This window comes from Lolium rigidum, chromosome 3 (genome assembly GCF_022539505.1).
Source record: "Lolium rigidum isolate FL_2022 chromosome 3, APGP_CSIRO_Lrig_0.1, whole genome shotgun sequence".
In the NCBI taxonomy this organism is placed as follows: Eukaryota; Viridiplantae; Streptophyta; class Magnoliopsida; order Poales; family Poaceae; genus Lolium; species Lolium rigidum.
The window spans coordinates 346985919-346996524 of record NC_061510.1 but is presented as its reverse complement, the minus strand read 5'-3'; positions in this window follow the sequence as shown (position 1 = coordinate 346996524).

Genomic DNA, 10606 nt, shown 5'->3' with positions numbered 1-10606 from the left:
TGATACGTCTCAAACGTATCTATAATTTCTTATGTTCCATGCTACTTTTATGACAATACTCGAATGTTTTATGCATACTTCACAACATTATTATACATTTTCCGGCACTAACCTATTAACAAGATGCCGAAGCGCCAGTTGATGTTTTCTGCTGTTTTTGGTTTCAGAAATCCTAGTAAGGAAATATTCTCGAAATGTGAAGAGATAACGAAGTGGGGCCACGAGGTGGCCAGACCACAGGGCGGCGCGGCCTGGGCCCTGGACGCGCGGCCCTATGGTGTGGGCCCCTCGTGACGCCCCCTGACCTACCCTTCCGCCTACTTAAAGCCTTCGTCGCGAATACCCCTGTACCGAGAGCCACGATACGGAAAACCTTACTGAGACGCCGCCGCCGCCAATCCCATCTCGGGGGATTCAGGAGATCGCCTCCGGCACCCTGCCGGAGAGGGGAATCATCACCGGAGGGGTTCTACATAATCATGCCCGCCTCCGGATTGATGCGTGAGTAGTTCATCCTTCGAACATGGGTCCATAGCAGTAGCTAGATGGTTGTCTTCTCCGCTTGTGCTATCATTGTTTAGATCTTGTGAGCTTCCTAACATGATCAAGATCATCTATTTGTAATGCTACATGTTGTGTTTGGTGGGATCCGATGAATCTAGAATACTATGTTATGTTGATTATCAATCTATCATATATGTGTTGTTTATGTTCTTGCATGCTCTCCGTTGCTAGTAGAGGCTCTGGCCAAGTTGATACTTGTAACTCCAAGAGGGGGTATTTATGCTCGATAGTGGGTTCATGCCTCCATTTAATCTGGGACGAGTGACGTAAAGTTCTAAGGTTGTGGATGTGTCGTTGCTACTAGGGATAAAACATCGATGCTTTGTCTAAGGATATTTGTGTTGATTACATTACGCACCATACTTAATGCAATTATCCGTTGTTTACAACTTAATACCGGAGGGGGTGCGGATGATAACCTGAAGGTGGATTATTTAGGCATAGATGCATGCTGGATAGCGGTCTATGTACTTTGTTGTAATGCCCTGATTAAATCACATAGTAATCATCGTTGATATGTATTGAATCTTTAATTGTCAATTGCCCACCTATAATTTGTTCACCCATCATGTTAGTTATCTTATTGGAGAGACACCACTAGTGAACCGTGGACCCCGGTCCATTCTTTTACATCTGAATACATTCTACTGCAATTATTGTTCTTACTGTTCTTTGCAAACAAACACAATCTTCCACTTGATACGTTTAATCCTTTGTTTTCAGCAAGCCGGTGAGATTGACAACCTCACTGTTACGTTGGGGCAAAGTACTTTGATTGTGTTATGCAGGTTCCACGTTGGCGCCGGTTTCACTCGGTGTTGCGCCGCACTACACTTCTCCACCAACAACCTTCACGTGCTTCTTGGCTCCTACTGGTTCGATAACCTTGGTTTCATACCGAGGGAAACTTGCTTCTATACGCATCATACCTTCCACTTGGGGTTCCCAACGGACGTGTGCATCTACGCGTATCAAGCTAAATTTCCGGCGCCGTTGCTCGGGAGATCAAGACACGCTGCAAGGGGAGTCTCCACATCCAATCTCTTTACTTTGTTTTTGTCTTGCTTTACTTTATTTTATTTAATGTCTTGTTTGCTTCATATCTAAAAACACAAAAAATTAGTTACTTTATTTACTGTTTTGTTTACTAGCTCTATATCAAGACACAAAAAATTAGTTACTTGTCTTTATTCTATTTGCTTAGTTTATTTTACTACTGCTATAATGGGTACTCCTGAAAATACTAAGTTGTGTGATTTCACTAGCACAAATAATAATGATTTTATATGTACTCCTATTGCTCCACCTGCTACTACAGCAGAATTCTATGAAATTAAACCCGCTTTACTCGAATCTTGTTATGAGAGAGCAATTTTCTCGGTGTTAGTACTGATGATGCTGCTGCCCATCTTAATAATTTTGTTGAACTTTGTGAAATGCAAAAGTATAAGGATATAGATGGTGATATTATAAAACTGAAATTGTTTCCTTTCTCATTAAGAGGAAGAGCTAAAGATTGGTTGCTTTCTTTGCCTAAAAATAGTATTGATTCATGGACTAAATTTAAAGATGCTTTTATTAGTAAATATTATCCTCCTGCTAAGATTATATCTTTGAGAAGTAGCATAATGAATTTTAAACAATTTGATAATGAACATGTTGCTCAAGCATGGGAGAGAATGAAACTTTGGTAAAGAATTGCCCAACCCATGGACTGACTACTTGGATGATCATCCAAACCTTTTATGCAGGATTGAATTTTTCCTCAAGGAACCAATTGGATTCAGCTGCTGGAGGTACTTTTATGTCCATCACCCTGGGCGCCGCAACTAAACTACTTGATGATATGATGATCAATTACTCTGAATGGCACACTGAAAGAACTCCTCAAGGTAAGAAGGTAAATTCGTTGAAGAAACCTCTTCTTTGGGTGATAAGATTGATGCTATTATGTCTATGCTTGCAAATGGTAGATCTCATATTGATCCTAATAATGTTCCTTTAGCTTCATTGGTTGCTCAAGAAGAAAATTTTGATGTGAATTTCATTAAAAATAATAATTTCAACAACAACTATAGGCCATATCCTTTTAATAATGGTAGTGGTTATGGTAATTTTTATGGTAGATCTGTTTTGCCTAATGAGGAAAAGATATTGGAAATCGAAAGAACTACTAAGAGCTTTATGCAATCGCAATATGAGCAAAATCAATTGTATACTAAAACTATAAATGAACAATCTGCCTTGTTGAAAAATATAGGAAATCAACTTGAAAATTTGAATGTGAAAATTTCTGGTTTGCAAACTAAACTTACAAATGCTGAAAATCAAATCTCATATATGTCTGAATCACAATCTTCTTTAATTAATAAAATGGCTGCTAAACCCGAGGATAATGATACAAAAATTTTCTGCTACAGCAAATGCCATCCAAGTTCGAATTAATGATAATATTAGAATGTTGGCTGAATTGCATGCTAGGTGGGATAGAGAAGAAAAAGAAAAACTTGCTAAAGAGAATAATGTAACTAAATTTTGGACTATTAGCACCACTAGTAATGTTAATTCTTCACATGTTGCTACACCTCCTACTATCAATGGTAAAATAATTGGTGTTGGCAATGTTTCTACTCCTAGTGCAAAGCGCGCAAAATTGCCTGAAACTGCTGAAATTTTTCAAAATATTGGTGACAATGATTCCATTGTTGTAGAACATAATGGTTTAGATTTTGATGATTGTCATATTACTGAAGTTATAAAGTTCTTACAAAAACTTGCTAGAAGTCCCAATGCTAGTGCTATAAATTTAGCCTTTACAAAAAATATTACAAATGCTCTCATTAAAGCTAGGGAAGAGAAATTAAAACTTGAAGCTTCTATTCCTAGGAAGTTAGAAGATGGTTGGGAGCCCATCATTAAGATGAAATTCAATGATTTTGAGTGTAATGCTTTATGTGATCTTGGTGCAAGTATTTCTGTTATGCCTAAGAAAATTTATGATATGCTTGACTTGCCCCCATTGAAGAATTGTTATTTGGATGTTAATCTTGCCGATAATGTTAAAAAGAAACCTTTGGGGAGGATTGATAATGTGCGCATTACGGTTAACAATAACCTTGACCCCGTTGATTTTGTTGTCTTGGATATTGAATGCAATGCATCTTGTCCTATTGTGTCGGGAAGACCTTTTCTTCGAACTGTTGGTGCTGTTATTGATATGAAGGAAGGTAATATTAAATATCAATTTCCTCTCAAGAAAGGTATGGAACACTTCCCTAGAAAGAGAATGGAGTTGCCTTTTGATTCTATTATTAGAACAAGTTATGATGTTGATGCTTCTTCTCTTGATGTTACTTGATTTGCACTTTCTGCGCCTAGCTGAAAGGTGTTAAAGAAAAGCACTTTTTGGGATATAACCCATGTTTTATTTTATTTATTGTATTGTTGAGTCTTGGAAGTTGTTTACTACTGTAGCAACCTCTCCTTATCATGTTTTTGTGCCAAGTAAAGTTTCTTTGGTAAAGTTGATGCTAGATTTGGATTGCTGCGCAGAAACAGCATTGCTGTCTGTCACGAGTTCGTGCAGATCTCTCTGTAAAAAAATCAAAAATATCTGCAAATTTACAAGCGTGATCCTCAGATATGTACGCAACTTTCATTAGTTTTGAGTTTTTCCGTTTGAGCAAGTTAAGTGCCCCTGCAAAATTCGTCTTTACGGACTGTTCTGTTTTTGACAGATTCTGCCTTTTATTTCGCATTACCGCTTTTGCTATGTTGAATGAGTTTCTTTGTTCCATTAACTTTCAGAAGCTTTGTGCAATGTCCAGAAGTGTTAAGAATGATTGTGTCACCTCTGAATATGTGAATTTTTGATTATGCACTAACCCTCTAATGAGTTTGCTTGAAGTTTGATGTGGAGGAAGTTTTCAAGGGTCAAGAGAAGAGGATGATATACTATGATCAAGAAGAGTGAAAGGTCTAAGCTTGGGGATGCCCCGGTGGTTCATCCCTGCATATTTTAAGAAGACTCAAGCATCTAAGCTTGGGGATGCCCAAGGCATCCCCTTCTTCATCGACAACTTATCAGGTCACTTCTAGTGAAACTATATTTTTATTCCATCACATCTTATGTTCTTTACTTGGAGCGTCGATTTGCTTTTATTTTCGTTTTGGTTTGAATAAAGTTGGATCCCATCATCCTTATATTGGAGATATTACGTTCCGCTTTTTCATATGGAACACTTGTGTTCTTAATTGTACTTTAATGTTCATGGCGAAGGCTGAAATTGCTTCGTTAAATTGCTATTTGGTTGGAATCAGAAAATGCTGCATATGGTTTGGAAACTTGGCAATTTTTTGAGCTCTCATAGATCATGTTTAAGCTCTTGCATCATGTGGTTTAATCTATTAATGGAGAACTACCGTAGAGCTTGTTTAATTTGGTTTGCATGATTGGTCTCTCTAAGTCTAGATATTTTCGGGTAAAGTGTTTGAACAACAAGGAAGACAGTGTAGAGTCTTATAATGCTTGCAATATGTTCTTGTGTAAGTTTTGCCGTCCTGTTCATACTTGTGTTTGCTTCAAACAACCTTGCTATCCCAAACCTTGTACTGAGAGGAAATGCTTCTCGTGCATCCAAACACCTTGAGCCAAAACCCATGCCATTTGTGTCTACCATATCTACCTACTATGTGGTATTTTTCTGCCATTCCAAAGTAAATTACTTGAGTGCTACCTTTAAAATTTCATTCCTTTATCTTTGCAATATATAGCTCATGAGACAAATAGCTTAAAAACTATTGTGGTGATGAATATGTAGTTATGTGTCTTAGTTCTTATAAGTTGCTTGTTGAGCGGTAACCATGTTTCTGGGGACGCCATCAACTTTTTACCTTTGTTGGATATCATGTGAGATGCTATGCATGTTCGTCTTGTCTGAAGTAAGTGCGATTTCATGATCAAATGGTTTGAGTATGCATATGTTAGAGAAGAACATTGGGCCGTGATACGTCCAAAACGTATCTACTTTCCCGAACACTTTTGCTATTGTTTTGCCTCTAATTTGTGTATTTTGGATACAACTAACACGGACTAACGCTGTTTTCAGCAGAACTGCTCTGGTGTCTCGTTTTTGTGCAGAAATCCAACTTTCGGGAAAATCCTCGGAATTTCTTCGGATGGGCCTATTTTACCAAAATATTGACGGAGCCGAAGGGCGAAGGAGGTGGAGGCCCGAGGGCCCCACACCACATGGCGGCGCGGCCTGTGGGGGCCCGCGCGGCCATGTGGTCTGGCCCCCTCGGCTAGCCTCCGACGCCCCCCTTTGGACTACTTATCGGGTTCGACCTAAAAACGCACGGGGAGAAGTCGAAGTCGCCAGAAACCCTCCAGAGAGCCGCCACATCGCGAAACTCCGTCGCGGGAGCCAGAAGTCTCCGTTCTGGCACTCCCCGGGACGGGGAATTGGAGGAGATCTTCACCGCCATCACCGCCAACGCCTCTCCATCAACCAGCAATGTTTCCCCCATCCATGTGTGAGTAACTCCCCCGCTGTAGGCTGAAGGGGATGGTAGGGATTGGATGAGATTGGTCATGTAATAGTCATAAGATTGTTAGGGCATAGTGCCTAGTATCCGTAGATGTCACTTTTATGATATTGTTGCAACTTGTTATGCTTAATGCTTGTCACTAGGGCCCGAGTGCCATGATCTCAGATCTGAACATGTTATTTATTCATGAAGATATTCGTTGTTTATGATCTTACCCGCAAGTTGTATACACATGTCGCTGTCCGGAACCAATGGCCCCGAAGTGACGAAATCGGGACAACCGGAGGGGATGGTAGTGATGTGAGGATCACATGTGTTCACGGAGTGTTAATGCTTTCCTCCGGTACTCTATTAAAAGGAGTACCTTAATATCCAAGAGTTTCCCTAGAGGCCCGGCTGCCACCGACTGGTAGGACGTAAGATGTTGTGCAAGTTTCTCATTGCGAGCACGTACGACTAAATATGGAACACATGCCTATTGATTGATTAGTACTTGGATACCGTTTTATTATTATCTCGCAAATGCCCATGCTTTGATTGTTACATGAGTTTCTCTCATCCATGCAACGCCCGTTAAATCCGTCCCTATGCCTACAGTATTTTAATCCCGCTGTTTACTATAATCACTACTCGCTGTCTTTATTTCACCGCCGTCGTTATTTCGCTATTTCCACCGCCATAAAACTCGTTACTACCGATAAACTCTTGCGAGCAAGTCCGTTTCCAGGTGCAGCTGAATTGACAACTCCGCTCGTTAAGGCTTACAAGTATTCTTTGTCTCCCCTTGTGTCGAATCAATAAATTGGGTAATACTTCCCTCGAAGACCGTTGCGATCCCCTATACTTGTGGGTCATCAAGACTATTTTCTTGGCGCCGTTGCCGGGGAGCATAGCTTTATTTGGAAGTTCACTTGGATTGATATTGTTCGCTGCAAATTCTCCATCATGGGTAAACCTCGCGATACTAAGATCGCCATATTACCATCCACTACAAGAAAAGGTACAACTCTGAGTACCTCTGCTGCTCTTGATTCACCCTCTGTGATTGATAAACTTGTTTCACCGCCACATGCTTCGCGTGCTGGTACTTCTGCCGAATCTGAAAATTCTCATAATATTGATAATGTTTCGCTGTGCTTGATGATAGTGGTTCATTGGGATCTTTTCTAGATGCTACAATTGCTAAGTCTAGACAAATTGAAAATACCGAAACTCCTAATGCCGCTACACTCGTTAATTCACCCGAGTCTCGTTGATTATTCTAGTGATGATCTTGATGAGGATTATGTAGAGCTTGATAATGATTTTATTGAAAAATGCAATGCTACTACCGATGCAAGAAAAATTAAAAAGTTGCTTGCGTAACATGCTCGTTAGATATAAACCATCTCCCGATCCTAAATTTGCCACATCTCCTATAAACATTAGGGATAAAGATTATGATTTTTCTCTTGATCTATCTCATATAGCTATTATTGAGAAAACACCCTTTTGTGGTACTGAAAAAGAAAGTGCCGTTGAACACTTGACTCGAGTTATCTACTCTTAGTGGTGTGTTTTCTCGATGATGTCAAGATGCGTACTTATTTTGTCGCTAAAATTTTTCCGTTCTCATTAAAGGATGATGCTAAAACTTGGTATAATAATTTGCCTCCTGGTTCTATTAAAAGTCCAACTCGATTTGCGTGATGTTTTCTTTCGAAAATACTTTCCCGCTAGTGCTCAACATGCCGCTTTGCAGAGAATTTATAATTTTGACCAGGAAGATGGAGAGAAATTGCCCGAGGCTTGGGCGAGATTCTGTTCTCTTATTAGAGCTCAGCTCGACCATGATTTAGAAAAGCATGATTTACTTGATATATTTTATAGTGGACTAACTATTGAGTCTAGGGCATACCTCGGATAGTTGTGCTGGTTGTGTTTTCAGAAAAGAACTCCGCACAACGCCGAAGAATTATTGGCTAAAATAGGCCAGAATCATGATGATTGGTCTACACTCGAACCAACCCCGACACCGATAGTGAAGAAGAGGGGTATGATTAAATTGAATGATGAAGATATGAGGGAAGCCAAGAAGGCTCTTAAGGAGAAAGGTATTAAACCCGAAGATGTGAAGAATTTACCTCCTATAGAAGATATATGTGAGACAATTCCCCCTTCATCCATGATTGAGGTACACTCGCTTCAACACTTTACTAGGGAAGATATTCCGTATTCAAAATCTCCGCTCAATGCTTAGATGAATTTGATAATTATATTGTTAAGCAAGAAAACTTTAATATGAGAGTAGAGAATCATTTAATGGAAAATTCTCGAGCTATTAGTGAATTGCATGGTATTGTGGAGAGAACCTCCAATGATGTTAAGATACTTGTTAAACATTTTCAAATGGTTCAAACTCAAATTGATCAACTTACTAAAGTGCAAAATGACTTGTTGGGAAATAATTCTAAAGAAAAACATGCTTGTGAAGTAACAACTAGAGGTGGTGTTTCTACCCAGATCCTCTATATCCCGAAGGGCATCCCAAAAGAGTTGAACAAGATTCTCAACTAATTAAAACTAGTGCTCCATCTAAGAAAAAGAAAAAGAAACATAAGAATGTTGTAGAATCCTCTCGAACCCGTTAATGATCCTAATAGTATTTCTATTTCGATGCCGAAACCGAAAGTGGTAATGAACATGAGGAAGATAATAATAAGAATGATACTCCCGATAAAGAAGAAATTGAAAAAGAACCCGAAAAGCCTCGCTAAAAATAAAAAGTACACTAAAGAAGACTTTATTACTCGAGAAGCATGGTAATGAAAGAGAACCTTGGGTTCAAAAGCAAATGCCTTTTCCCGCTAAGAAACTAAAATCAAAGGAAGAGGAACATTATAATAAATTTTGTGATTGGATGAAACCTTTATTTTTGCAAATTCCTTTGACTCGATGCTATTAAATTGCCTCCTTATTCAAAGTATATGAAAGATATTGTTACTAACAAAAGGAAAGTCCCCAATGAGGAGATTTCTACTATGCTCGCTAATTACTCCTTCAATGGTAAGATTCCAAAGAAGTTGGGCGACCTGGTATACCGACTATTCCTTGTTCCATCAAGAATAATTATGTTAGAACTGCTCTATGTGATTTAGGGGCAGGGTGAGTGTGATGCCTTTCTCTCTTTATAAGAGACTTGATTTAGATAAATTGATACCTACCGATATATCTTTGCAAATGGCTGATAAATCTACTCGCTATTCCCGTTGGTTTATGTGAAAATGTTCCTGCTCAAGTTACTCCAGCATTGCTTGATATTAACTGATTTTGTTGTGTTGGAAATGCCTGAAGATGATAATATGTCCATTATTCTTGGAAGACCCTTTCTTAATACTGCAGGGGCTGTTATTGATTGCAATAAAGGTATGGTTACTTTCAATGTTGATGATAAGGAACATACGGTCTATTTTCCCAAGAGGATTGATAAAGTATGTGGAGTCAATACAATTTTTAATGTGAAAACTATCAAAGTGGGATCCATTGATTGTCCTATATATGAGCCTAAAGAAGAATATCAAACTCTTGTGATTGGATCCATATCAATTCAATATAAGGTAACATGATTGATTTGAGGTTTATTTCTTCTTATGCCATATAAAATTTATTTGATAGCAAGACTTGATCAACCTTGTTAACAAGTATATTTTATTGCATAAAAGAGCTAAACAACACTTCTTTCTTCCTTTCTTCCTCCCACCTATTTTATTTGCCGTAGCACTTTTGTTTTGCAATATGCTTTAGTCATTTAAGATTTTAGAAATCATTTTATCACGCAAGAATCATTAATTTAATACCCGTAAATGTGCATTTTTCAAAGTTCTCTAAAAATTACAAAAATTATACCGTTGGTCCTATTTTTCGACGAGGCACTCGGGAGCACCGTGAGGATGACCCGTGGGGCACCGGGGGTGCCACACCATAGGCCGGCGCGGCCGCAAGGGGGCCGCGCCACCATGTGGTGTGGGCCACCCCTTGCCCCACTTCACCATCTCTTCCTCCCAAAGCACCTTCTCTCTCCCGAAAAACTCGTACCAAGTTTCTCTCACTCGTGTTTCTGCTCAAGAACTCGCGATTTTTCGATCTCCTTGCTCAGCCCAGCATTGTCGTCTGAAATTTGGCACATTTACTCCTTGGTATGTAACTCCTTTGATTGTCCAATTAGAATTTCATTTGGTTGAGTATATCTTGAATATTTTGCTGCTGTAGATAACATGTTTAGTGAGCTTGCATGCTTGTTCTAAGTGGTAGAAATTAGTTTTGATGCATGTGTAGTATTCTAGCAAGTTCCTATAGTAGTTCCCTTCAATTACACACTTTGAAATCAAATTTTATAATGATTATTGAAAATTTCAGAAGGGGAAGATGAAGAAATTCAAGTTTGGAGAGTTGTTCAAGAAAGCAACAACCAGCACCGGTAGGCCCTCAAGAGCGTCTACGCAAATTAGGCGAT